Genomic DNA, 14,647 nt, shown 5'->3' on the forward strand with positions numbered 1-14,647 from the left:
CGCAATAAAGAACAGTGGTAATTGTTTATTTCCTATTGTACTTCGACGAAACGTGAATAATAATTCATAGGCATACCAACAGTATTTGTCAGTATTTTGCTTGATAGTTTAGAGTCCTCCAGGATTTCTATTGAATGACGAGTTGCTTTAGTGTAACGGTTAAGATGATTGACTGCGCCGGCATGGTAACTCAGTGTGTTTGGTCAGAGGGCTAGCTGCCCTCTGTAATAAAAAAACTGAGTTAATGCATCAACAACGAACTAAAATGGGTGTCTTTCGACGTCCGCCCCAAGCAGATAAAACGAACGAAATCGACCAAAACGAGATTAAAAAAAAAAAAAAAAAGAGAGAGACTCCTAAGTGAAAGGTTCTGAGTTCAAATCTTGTTCGGTGCTTAATATTTTCTTTATTTAAAAACAATATCGAAGTGTCTTACTTCATGAATTTTATGCGTTTGAATGTAATTTTTTGAAATTTCTAGTGCTTTGTCTCTTCATTATAATGATAATAAGTTTTCGGTTTTTCTAATTTTGTCCTCCAGTATTTCTTTTCACAGCAATTAAAAACAATGAAAAGGCACACATACACTATTCATGTTATCTGTTTTGTCTGTATATCTTCTCTTACGCAGTCGCTGTTTTACTATTCATATTGCGATGTATTCTTTTGCGACAGTATTAAAAGTACTATTTAGAGCAGAATTTCGGCTCGTACGCTGCCGAGTTACTTGACTGTCTGACGCAGTTCTTTGCTTCGCTGCTTTGGCAACATCATATTCAATGTTTTCGTCGACTGATCTATGTATTGGCAAGTATTTGCTGTCCGTTGTGACAAACACTAACTGTTTGCGCACTGCACCTCACTGACAATATATTTTAGTTTCTATGTTTTATTACGTCCAGGCCGGCCGAAGTGGCCGTGCGGTTAAAGACGCTGCAGTCTGGAACCGTAAGACCGCTACGGTCGCAGGTTCGAATCTTGCCTCGGGCATGGATGTTTGTGATGTCCTTAGGTTAGTCAGGTTTAACTAGTTCTAAGTTCTAGGGGACTAATGACCTCAGCAGTTGAGTCCCATAGTGCTCAGAGCCATTTGTGGGAAGGTATTAGTCAAGATGTGTAAAAATCAAATTTTTGGGCCAAATAGTTTTTGTGAGATCGAATGATAAGTGTTTCAAAGCAGTCGGAACACCTTGTGTCTGCACAGGCGAGCAGTGCAGTAATGACTAAATCGCGCGCAGCGCGGAATGCGGGGAGCATGTCTATGTAGCAGCGAAAGGGTTAATGCGGTCGTGGTGGCTTTACTTCATAAACTGCGCGCTCCCCCCTAAACGTAAGTTTGCGAACTATACTATACTATGGCTCTGCTTCTCTTGGCGCATGTGTCGTTTGCAACTGGCAACGCAGCAACCTCCTGCGTCTGGGTGGGCATGCGTGAGCCGCCAAGATAAAAAATTCAACTGCAGTGCTGTGTGAGTATATACACAACTTCTTCTAGTAGTTTTCAGGCCTCGAAGTGTGTGGTTAACAGATCTTAATATGTTTTTATGGATTCTGTGTCACACCGCTGTGGCTTTACTTGGTCTTGTGCTAGTTGCATTTTCAAACTAGTTGTATTTTGAAGCACTTCTGTGTGATAATTACGTCTTTGCAGCCCCTCCAGCCACTACAACTCCACTGACATCGTTACTGCTAAATTCCATTGCAGCTCTACCCTAGAAATGCATAACACTCAGGTTTCATTTAAAACAATACATAAATATTTATTCATCGAAATTTCACACTCCTGGTATAGCGTAGTGAGGTTTTGAGTATTTTTCTCACAATATCTCCTGCATGTCCGTCACCATATGCCTGCAAAGACATCAAAACCAAATAGCCTCAAGTTTTAGCTGGCGCTTTAGCACCAACCAAACGAGAAGAATTAATCTCTGACACCTCAGTCTGACTGAACTAAGCCTTCCCAATATTTGTAATCACAGGTTGGGCAGAAAGTAAGCGCCGCTGTTCGCGTATACTTCCGTAAATTGGCAACATGCTTTTGCTACCAACAAAAAGAAAAGCAGACACTAACAACGGGACCGTACGAACTTCCCCTCACCGATTTCATTCTTATAGACAGTATGTGTAAATTACAAGACGCAATTCTCAACAGTTTTCGAGAAAATCGAGTTTGAATATTTCAGACGTGCTTACATACTTTGTAACCAACGGCTTTGCCGCAGTGGTAACATCGTTTCCCGTCAGATCACCGAAGTTAAGCATTGTCGGGCTGGGCTAGTACTTGGATGGGTGACCATCCGGTATGCCGAGCGCTGTTCGCAAGCGGGGTGCACTCAGCCCTTGTGAGGCAAACTGAGGAGCTACTTGATTGAGAAGTAGCGGCTTCTGTCTCGTAAACAGTCATAGGGCCGGGAGAGCGGTATGGTGACCACATGCACTGTCCGCCCCGTTAGTTGAGTGGTCAGCGTGACGGATTGCCGTCCTACGGTCCCGGGTTCGATTCCCGGCTGGGTCGGGGATTCTCTCCGTTCAGGGACTGAGTGTTGTGTTGTCTTCATCATCATTTCATCCCCATCCGGTGCAGGCCACCCAATGTGGCGTCGAATGTAATAAGACCTGCACCAAGGCGGTCGGACCTGCTCCGTAAGGGGCCTCACAGCTAATCACGACAAACACTCATTTCCATTTCGACCACATGCCCATCCATATTCGCATTCATTTACGCCTGTGGGTTGAGGATGACACGGCGGCCGGTCAGTACCATTGGCCCTTCCAAGGCCTGTTTGGACGTAGGTTAGTTATTTTAGTTTATATACATTCTATTGTTGGTAGAATTCTTGGTGTCCGCAGCCGGGCGAGTAAGCGTCTTGTTTCATAAGCACTATGTCTCTCTACCGAATCTAGTTATCGGTAATGTTTTTGATTTTCGTTCCCACGTAAGCTTCTGAAGATGGAAATGATTGCCAACTTGCAGTACCAAAGTAATTCCACCAAAATATACGCCGATAATGCCGAAACGTGACGTTTATTTTTACAGATTGGTGAAGAACCTTGCAAAACGACTGCTGATTATCATGGCATAACATTAGCGGACACGGCATATAAGCTCGGGGCCAAGATAATAGATGAACGTCTACAAATTATAGTCGAAAATACGTTACCTGAAGAACAAAATGATTTCAGAAAAGTAAGATCGTATACTGATTATGTTTCACGATTAAACTGAAACGTCCCCTTTTAACAATTTTATACAACTGTGCTTCTTTAAACAGTTATACAGGACTGTGCTTAAACTGACGCACAATATTTTTTAGCGCAACGCAATCTGACTTTCAACACACAATATTTTGTTAGCGCAACGCAATCTGACTTTCAACACACAATATTTTGTTAGCGCAACGCAATCTGACTTTCAAAATTCTCTACAAGAGAATGGCCCTGACTAACATTAACCTATACGTCTCACAAATCACTTACCTCACCAAAAATCTTCGCTGCTCAAGCTACTGCAATACAGCGAGCGCCACTACTGCCAGCTAAATAAAAGATTCAAACTATGGAAGGCACTAACTACTGATAGGGATAGTTAGCAAATGAAAGATATTAATAGAGAACAAACAATGTATTTACCTTGATATCATCATATATATATCAGTTCATGACAAATTACAAAACTCCGCCATCTCTCTCCCCACATCCATCACTGCTGGCGGCTCACCTCCAACTGCGCAACGCTACGCGCTGTTCACAGCCAGCTGCCTAACACTACAATGGTTGAGTATTACAACAATGCAAAGCAGCCACAGACTGCACACAGCAGAGCCAGTGATTTTCATACAGAGGTGACGTTACCAATAAAAAACCTAAACAGCCTACTTACATAGCCCCCATGCTCCCCACAAAAAAATTTTACAAATTGGTTTGGGCAGTGCCCAATACAGATTTGAAAAAATTTTTTATAATTACAATAACAAAGAAATCAAATGCACACACTTATTGATACAATGTTGGTCAAAAGCTAAAATTTTCTCACAGTCCATAAAGACAGTCCTAATCGTTCATCACAGTAAAATATCAGTCTTTTTCTCAAAGTCTGAGCAGTAAAAGAAAATGCACACGGAAGTAGTGGATTTCCATGCAGTCTTGAAGAAGTATCGTTGTCCTTCCAACGGAAAGACAGTGCTGACTCTCGACATGCTGACAGGTAATGAGCCACAAGAGAGCAAACCCACAGCGGAGTCAGTCGAAGTTTTGAAGAGTATTGGTGGGTAGGTCATCACAGAGCAGACCCACTGTAGTCCTGGTAGAGATTACGATATTGGTGGGCCACCAGAGGTGCAGACCCACTGCAGTCCTTGGAGAAATAATGGTACTGGTGAGTCAGCAAAGACGCAGACCCACTGTAGTCCTTGTAGAGATAGCCAGCAGCCATCTGTTGTGACTGTGCAGGTGCACAATCACCATCGAAGAGTCTTGCGGATAATATAGCAAGTCCATAACCACCACTTGTGCACTCACAAAGTTTTTTTCTAAATGTCCTTAGAACAAGCAATGCTGTTATCCAGTCCCTTGCTGAATTATTAACACACGTGCAAACACTAACAGTCCCTACTCCTCACATATTGTCCATATACTATGACCAACAGAAACGTGTGCAGTGAAATGTAACTTACAAGTTTATAATATGATGAACTGGTGTCAATTACAATTATAAATTTACAACATAAGAATACAATTACAAAGGTACAAAACACATTATTAAAGAACATAACAATACAGATAACATTTGCAGTAATAGGGGCTTTACAAAAGAATAGATATAAACATATACATCAGTGTGACAGGAATTATGACATAAGTAAACACATAAAAGATCAGAATAATTATTGAAACATCAACTTCACACATGAGCATTAAAACAAAACAGAATAAATATCTAAACATCTTTACAAAGCAAATAACATATTATCAATGCAAATTATATTTGAGGATAACAGTATTCCTCATCATAGTTCATGTAGCTGAGTATTAGAAGAAGAAAAAATTCTATGAAACTACACAAAGACAGGAAGAAAACAAATACACAAGGGTACACAAACACATAGTGGGATAACACAAAAGGAAAGGACAGGGTTTGTTTTCAGTGTATCATTTGGTACTGCAGTCCAACGCAAAACTTCATTCTGTAGATCTTTCGTCTTATTTCAACCTTTGCTTCCACCAAAAAAATCCTATCCAAGCATGCTTTCTGTATTTATTTCACATATTTCTTACCTCATTATTTATTTCCAAGAAAATCCTACCTATACCTGCTTTCTGTACTTCTTTTGTATAGCCTCTCAGTGCATTTCTCTTATATAGTCTACCCCCTCTTAAGCTAACTTAAATCTACTGAGCTCAGATGCTAAACTAAGGGACGAGGCAATGCAGCAGCACAAAACAATTAATACAAATAGCAATGAAAAAAAATGGAAATTGTCAAAGCAAGCAGCAATATTACAACTAATATAAGGCAATGAGCAGCAAACAATAAAAAGAAATCATTAGTAAAACTGGCTTAACAGAATAATACAAAGTCAAATTCAATAACACTATGCCTGGCAAACAGCAGAAGCAAAAGCAATAAATTATATCTAAACATGACAACGCTCAAGCAGAAAAAATATTACAGTAAAGACAACAATGCAGACAAGGGAAATGTATATTCACATCTTAATGTCTAAGTAATTAAAGTGGTGCACCACAAAAACTAATTCTACAAAAGATTCCTAAATACTAGAAAAGAAAATTACGTATGCAGTTCCTGTTATTAGTCCCTTCTTATTGTTCTTTCCATTCCAAGAGCTCCTTTTTCAAAGAATGTGGATTACAAAATTATTATTTAATAGATCTGCAGACAGAAAATATTTAAATTAGTACATCTATAAAATTTTATTTTAACCAGTGCTGCAGTGCAGCTAGAAACTAGATATTAAACAAAATGGGCAAAGCAAGGCGTGAAACGTCATTCACTAGCCATATGGCATTTCTCTCAATTAGCACGACAATAGCCGTGAAATGTTGCGATGCTTTCTACAAAGGAACGTCAATAGCGATTATAATGGCCTCTTTTTTCTTCTACCTGTGCCGCTGGAAGGGTAATGACTTTTTTTTGTTCGGGCGGCTGTCGCCCAGGTGTCTGACACAGCTGTGTGCTCACGACGTATTACGTGCAGGTGGTCACTTAACTTTCGTATGGAAATATTTACGACAGCAGTTTGCTACAATGGCAGTCTTATATAAAAATATTTCACAGGTCAAGAATTAGCGTTGCAAATCTGTAAAAACAAAATCCTATGAATATAACAGTGTCCAAAAAATTTTCGTCGGCATTGTGATACATTCACGCATTTACACACATTTCATAATTCTAAAAGTACGATTCTCGGTTTCCAACATACGTCTTCACAAGGCAGAGTTCCTAACCGCTACTCATTACTCCTTACCTTATTACACATATACAAATTCGTCGACGCTTCTTCAATACTTCATCATAAGATACATAGCATAATCAAATTCCTCATATAGCATCAGCTTCTTTATCATAAACATACCGCAACAGCGTAATACACATCGTCATCATAACATTATAAAACCTCAGCTAAGTCTCAAAATCGTCGTTGCTTCCTGAATATTTTAAAACCTAAAAAAAATTCTCTGCTCATTTCAAAAGTGTTATCTACCTCAAACATACCTTAAAAATCATGATCTCACACCAAATACATCATTCAAAGCTCTCATAATATCACAATGGGTCCGAAAAAATATGAATAGTTCACAAAGTACAAACAACATACAATTTCGTAAGTGTGAAGTTATCCAACTGTGTAATTGCGTAAACATCTGTCACTGACGTAGTAAAAAGAATGTTTGTTTCTCTGTCAAATAATCAGATAGCTGTGTAATTTATGTGTTGGAGAAATATGGTACCGATGTGTAAAGTTGTATAAGCAAATACCATATTAGCTAGGGTTCCTTGTGGTTGCCACACACATGGTACACAAAGTAAGTGTGTACCCCCCTGAGGATTAATGTATTTATACCCTCAGGTGTTACAGATTACAGCAATGGAATGAAATGTATCACGGAAAACCCTCGTATCATTGCACTTCAAATATCTTAAAAAAATGTATTAAGTGCGAAAATAATCACTCAAATACGTGTACTGTAGCGCTAAACTGTGCGTCTTGTTGCAATATAATCTCTGTGGCAGTGTCGTAGTTATCGTCTTCCGAAAGCTAAGTTCTGCAGAAGTCAATGTACTTACCTCATGATAAACAAAAGTGAAATGCTTTGCGTATAGATATCGTAGTTATTACGCTTATTGTTGTGATGAAGAAAGTACTGTGCTGTAACGTATTGTTGTGCTACGGAAAAGGCTGTCTCATTGTTGCTATTCCACAAAAGTTACTACTAAAACCTGTTTTACTTTCCAGAAGAATTCAGAAAACTGTACAGATATAAAACAGATACACTGCAAAAGCAACATTGTAAATTGTCACTCATTAGTAACGTCGTGATAAAATCCTGTAGCTGTCACATAAACTAACCACTGTGTCATCTAGTATCTCTCAGAAAGCACTTTAAATCCAGAATGTATTTGCAAGTAAACCAAAATGTTGCATTAAAATCTCAAGTTAAAAAAGCACATTATCTCTCAATAAACGGTTTTACGTGTGAAATGTGGTGTAAACCTTTGCTCTTCATAGTACTCAGAGTTTGAACAATGCAATTAACATGCGGTATACGTCGTTAAAGAATACTGGAATTTTTCTCAAGGTTAGCGTCAATGTTATTTTTCTCAGAGCCAGCCGGCGCAGGTGTCTGCCTGCGGTGCGGGTCATTGTTGGCGCGCGTCGTTAATGGGATTCGGAGACCGAACTTCTAGAAATTCACCTTGCCGAGAGGGCCCTGCCGTGTTTAAATCCCGCCAGTTCTGATGCAATTCAGGTCTGTCGTTACGAATATATCGTCTGTCGTCATGTCGGTAGTTTACATAGTTTCTTTCTTGTCGGTCATGTGGTGGAGAATTTCTTCCTGAATCGTACCTGCGCTCTGAACTGTTGCGTCTGAAGTTATTCTGTCTCCCTTGATAATTATAATTGTTTTGGTTCCCATATTGTCTGTTTCTCTGATTGTCTCTGTGATAGTCATTACCGCGGAGAGGTGATCTTTCCCTGTAATTATTACTACTCTGCCAACGGTTGTTATACGGGTGGTGTCTGTTTCGGTCATGATTTGTGTTGTGAGAATAGCCTTGTCGTGTCCAGTTCTTGTTTCTGTCGTCACGGAATTGTGACGTATGTGACCTGTAATTGTTGTGTTCCTGTTCTCGCGTTCCGCGATTGTCAGTGTCAATTTCCAGTTCTTGTAACAGTCCCTGAAAAGCTTCAGTGTCGTCTTTGCAACGTCCTGCTAAAATAATATGTCTTAAATGTTCAGGCAGTTTGATTAAGCAAATTCGGATGAGTTCTGAGGGGCTGTATGGGTTTGACAGGTACTGATTCTTGTGCAACATGTCTTCAAAATATTTCACAAGACTGGAGAATTCAGATTGTTCGAAATGTTTCATCATTATGATGCCATGTTTTACTCGGTCTTGTGTGGCTTGAGACCAATATGCTGAGAGGAAGGCATGGTAAAATTCTCCTTCACTATGACAATCGTGAATGACCGATCGCATTCTTACAGCTGGTTCATTCTCTAAATAGCCACACATAAATTCTAATCTGTGTTCTAACGACCAGTTGGGAGGAAAACAATGAGAGAATTGATGGAGCCACGCTTGTGGATGAATGTCGTTGGCAGAATTCTTAAACGTTTTGAATTTATGTGTAGTAATGAACAGCTTATAGTCAAAATCGTCGTGTCGGCGAATAGCATATCGGTCATTGTTACGTCGTGTCGGCGGTTCCATCTCAAAATTCGGTGTGCCTTGCCAATTTCTTTCATAATTTCCGAAGTGTCCTGTGTTATTATTTTGTGGTTGATCCGTATTTCTATGTCCCTCTTCCCGTATTGGGGCGCGAGTGTCCTCTGAAATACGTAATTCTTGTATTACCTGTGTCAGCTGACCTTGTACTTCGCGGATTTCTCTTTGGTGTTGCGTATTAATTTGATTCAGATTTTGTTTCAGTTTCCTAATATGTTCGCTCTCTTCTGTGTCATTAAAGACTACCGGTTTTGTGTCGTTCAGATTATCATCTACCTTCGTAGATAAGTTAGTGAACTGATCCGAAAGTTCGGCTACTTTCTCCGATAGTGAACACATTTCCTCAGTGTGTTTTTCTGAACCAAGTTTCAGATTGTCCATTTGTGTTGAAATCGAATCTACTGTGTCCTTCAAGTTTTCCTGAGTTTTTGCAAGTTGCGTAACCGAATCGGTAGATGCAACTGAGTCAAATTTAGCTTGTAAGGTCTCATGATTTTCATGAACAGTAGTTTGCAGTTCTTTTATGGCTGCTTCGTGATTCTGTAGTGCATTTTCATGCCGCGAAAAAATAGGTTGAAAATGCTCACAAATTTGTGTTTTTACATCATTACAGACTTTTTGACATTTCGATTCAATATTATGTAACTCGGTAGTTAAATCTTCACGTGTTTGTTCAAGCTTATTTTCCACTGAGTCTAACTTTTGAAGCTTTTGTTCCATTGCGTCTAACTGTTGCTGTGTTTGACTCTGATTTTGTTCAAGCGTTGTGTCTAACTTTTGAAGATTTTGTTCCATTGTGTCTAATTTTTCAAGCTTTTGTCCCATTTGTTGCATTAATTGTAATAACAATGCACTGGTGTCTGAAACACGTTCCTCAGTGCTTTTCGGCAGTGAATTTGCACCGGAAACATTCACATTTTGACAAGCAGAAAATGTGTCTTGACTTATTTGAGAAAACGGTGAGGATCCAAAACCTGAATCTACAGTATTTGCGAGATCGTGTCCTGTCATTTCGGATTCCTGAGGCGAGCTGTTGCCGACCGACCGATCGATAATGCTTCCCTGCTCACTGATTGTTTCACTGTCTACGACATTGTTCGCAACCCGCTCCATCTCCCTATGCGCAATTACCAAATTACTACTTTTAACATTAGTTAATTCATTATTCTGCGGCGCTAACATACTGCTTTCGTCTTCACTGTCATTTCTCAATTTAGTTTGGAGCCTAGTATTACGTTTTTCACACGCCATTATTGTCACAATATTTCACACGACAACACAGAAAAACACAATTTGAAGAGCAAAAATAAGAGAACACATTAACATAACACTGAAAATAATATCTAGTTAATTGCAGCTGCGAAATACTTGGTGCAAATCTACATGCATGCCACAACTGTTTTACTGTACAACAATGAAAAACTACAACTACAATGGAAATTCTCTCTATAATTACGCGCTAGCAATAAACAAAATCTACACTAATTACACACACTATAAGAAAAAATCAGAAGATTCCAGTGAGGTATCCTCGGCTAAGGGTCGACATATGAAACGTCCCCTTTGAACAATTTATACATATAAGACTGTGCTTCTTTAAACAATTATACAGGACTGTGCTTAAACCAGCGCACAATATTTTTTAGCGCAACGCAATCTGACTTTCAACACACAATATTTTGTTAGCGCAACGCAATCTGACTTTCAACACACAATATTTTGTTAGCGCAACGCAATCTGACTTTCAAAATTCTCTACAAGAGAATGGCCCTGACTAACATTAACCTATACGTCTCACAAATCACTTACCTCACCAAAAATCTTCGCTGCTCAAGCTACTGCAATACAGCGAGCGCCACTACTGCCAGCTAAATAAAAGATTCAAACTATGGAAGGCACTAACTACTGATAGGGATAGTTAGCAAATGAAAGATATTAATAGAGAACAAACAATGTATTTACCTTGATATCATCATATATATATCAGTTCATGACAAATTACAAAACTCCGCCATCTCTCTCCCCACATCCATCACTGCTGGCGGCTCACCTCCAACTGCGCAACGCTACGCGCTGTTCACAGCCAGCTGCCTAACACTACAATGGTTGAGTATTACAACAATGCAAAGCAGCCACAGACTGCACACAGCAGAGCCAGTGATTTTCATACAGAGGTGACGTTACCAATAAAAAACCTAAACAGCCTACTTACAAAACAAATCATTGAGAAACAAAGTGAGTTCAGTAGGGAAACACACATTTCAGGAATCCTATATAAAGGTGCAAAAATAAGTACAAAGACTAAAAATGGTGTATCAGAAGACATACGAAAACCACCGGTTTCGATAAGGGTGTAACGTATCAACCACACTCTCTAAGCCGGCCGAGGTGGCCGAGCGGTTCTAGGCGCTACAGTCTGGAACTGCGCAACTGCTACAGTCGCAGGATCGAATCCGGCCTCAGGCATGGACGTGTGTCATGTCCTTAGGTTAGTTAGGTTTAAGTAGTTCTAAGTTCTAGGAGACTGATGACCTCAGAAGTTAAGTCCCATAGCGCTCAGGGCCATTTGATTTGAACACTCTCTAATATACACATTAACGATATGACAAACTTGGAAACAGCAAATTGATTTGGGCTTGAGATTATCAAAGAAGACATTTTTTCATACTATGCTTTTCGCAGACGACCTTGTAATTACACACGATGGGGAGACTTCGCTACAATGATCCATATGTAGACTGAACAGAGTTATAAAGAATGTAGTACAAAAATATATATTCCGAATACAAAAGTGTTGGCTTTCTAAGAGACAAAATCGCTGAGTACTTAGACCACAATAGGAAACAATCCACTAAACAAGTTATGGGTTCCATTTATATGGGAAATATTATAAGCCACCAGAGGGAACTCGACCATGACTACAAACTGCGGAAATATCAAATGATCTGCAGAACAATCAATAGCACATTGAGAAATAAAGTGAGAAAAGACACAAAAATCAAGTTTTATAAGCTAATGGCCACCCCCACATTGTTATTTGGAAGCGAAATCTGTACAACTGCTAAAAAGTAAGAAAGTAGAATCGAAGCGGCAGAAATTAAAATTCTAAGAGCATTTAAGAATGGTTGTACAAGATTAGGTAGACTAAAAAGCGAAGACATAAGAGCAGAACTAGAACATCTACAAGGAATGCCAGATTCAACACTACCAAAATAAGCCTTAAATTTTTAAACTTTAGTTACAAAATCCGTAGAAATACAAAGAAAGAGAGGGTTGGATACTTATAAGACGAAAGAGAGTGGTAGCCTAGGCCATAATGAAAGGAGTACGAAATAATTCTGTACGTCAATTTGTTCTTACTGTCTCCTTTACATGTGCAATTATGACCCCTTGTAAATGCACACAAAATATTATGGATGCTAAACTATTTGCGTTTTGTGCTATTATGCCAAATGAAGTCTGGCTCTTGAGACTGCAAGGTGGGAGTGGAGTAACAGCGGCGCTTGCGAGACTCGCCGCTGCCTCCCTGCGCGCCAGCAGAGGCAGCGCCTGCGGCTGCCGCTGCCCGCGCGACCGCGGGCTTCCCGTAATGGCGGAAATCCCAGCGCCCCGCTGCGCAGCCCCTACCCTTAATGCGGCACGCCAAATTTTCTGCCCGGCTCGGTGCTGAGTGGTGGTCGCTGTCGCTTCCGCCGGCCGCAGCGGACCTCGCACCGGCCGAGCTTGTCCCTCGGGCAAACACACGGAACCAGGTGACTCATATGGGGCAGAGCTGCTAGCGCCTGATGTTTAGTCTACCGGTAAGCAGAAGAGCGAGCACCAGGATCATCAGCATCCTTACTTGGCCACGTGACGAGGAGCACATACGGTCTGTTGCCCTATGCTGTACCGTTCCTTTGCTTTGCTTCTCGAATTCAATGTCGCCTCAGTGCGCAGGCACGTCGAGATGTGTTCGCTTTTCTCTGTGTTAACATTGTACAAAATATAGAAGGATATAACTTTCTTTCAAATAACAACGTTATGGTGTAAAAAACACACTTACAGACGAATCAAAATTATAACATCATATGAATTTAAAAATAGGAGTTTTGAGATCCGAACATATATAGCTTTATTTATGCCGAACTATACGAAAAATACGTGTCAGATACAAAGAACGTATTTGTAAAAGTGAGATCAATAAGTCCACATTCTCACCACATCTGAAAAATGCTTGAAATAGAGAGGACTTTTTACAATTGTTGCTCAAAACTGACAAAGACCGGCGTATCGATATTGTAGAACTGGAAATTTATTCACGTTTGCGGAAAGAGACTTGTACTGTTTTAAATGAAAAATCCGATAGGAAAAATATGGAAACCCAACGCAACGAGACTCCAGACGTCACCCCGGAGAAAACCGTATCAATGTCTCCAGGCAGCCTGGATAAACTTCTAACGCAGGTGCATTTTCACACTTTCATAATGGTGGGTAAATTCTGTGCAAAGAGTAAGAAAATATTTTGAAATTTGACAGAAAATATGTAGTTCTCGACGTGGTGCACTAGGTCATTAGAGCATGCGCAAATACCCATTCTTCGCATTTATACCGGTATGCTGCACACACCTTCAATGAGGGGTTTGGATGTCTGTGGAGTGAAAGCAGTTGTTTCCTGAAAAATCGAAACCAGATGGTTTAACAAGTACCACGACGTCTTACTCAAACGAACACACTCTTGCTACAATGTGTAACTGACTGAAGGTTAGCTCGTATCAAGTACAAAACATAGTGTTCATTTTAACTAAAGACATTGGAATATCAGTATCTCGAAAGCTACACATCGTATCAAAAGAAGTTATAACTGGAATTTGTTTGTCTCAGAGGGAGACATCCAACGGTACCACACTCAATCCCCCACCCACCCCGAGTTTGGATGGCAGCGTGCTACTTTGAAGTCTTCATTGGGAACCCAATATTTTTATTTCGTATTAATATTATACGGCAAAATCTACATACGTTTTGTCTGAGGCATCTTTTTGCCTTCGGCACAGATGGCTCTATAATTGGAGGAATAGAAAGGGATACACAATCGTAATTTACGACGTGCTACTCAGTGCCCTTGTACATCCAATTGCTCGTGAGACCACACCACTGTGTTGCGAGGGTAGGAAAGGCTAGTATTTCTCGACGCGCCTCTGTGACCGTGGCTCGAGGCGTAGACTACCCTACTTGCAAGGTAGTTTCACCAGCTTCAATATTAACATTACGATTGGGGTTTCCAATAGGGGCTATGACATACTGACCTGTACTACTCTCGAAGCATGGAGATGGGGTCCCATCTGCCAATGGATATTCAAGGGCCGTTGAGCAGCACGTTGTAAATTACGGTTATTTACCCGTTTCTATTGCATACGCCATCTGTGGCGAAACGAAGAAAATGCCTGAGAAAAAATGTATGTGGATTTTGCCATAGAATCGTAATGAGCATTTTATGATCCGATGTATAGTATGCAATTATTTCAATGTCTTGCGTTAACGTCTTTCTCCCCCTGTGTATAGTTTAGTTGCGTGTAAGCTACACCGCGCAACACAACTCACCCGTTCATTGTGTACGGATCTAACGCATAAGTTCGGTGTTTGAATCAAATGTGCTTACAACTTTTTTCTGTAGCGGTGCAAAGGTGGGGCAAACTGCGT

This window comes from Schistocerca nitens, chromosome 6, assembly GCF_023898315.1.
Source record: "Schistocerca nitens isolate TAMUIC-IGC-003100 chromosome 6, iqSchNite1.1, whole genome shotgun sequence".
In the NCBI taxonomy this organism is placed as follows: Eukaryota; Metazoa; Arthropoda; class Insecta; order Orthoptera; family Acrididae; genus Schistocerca; species Schistocerca nitens.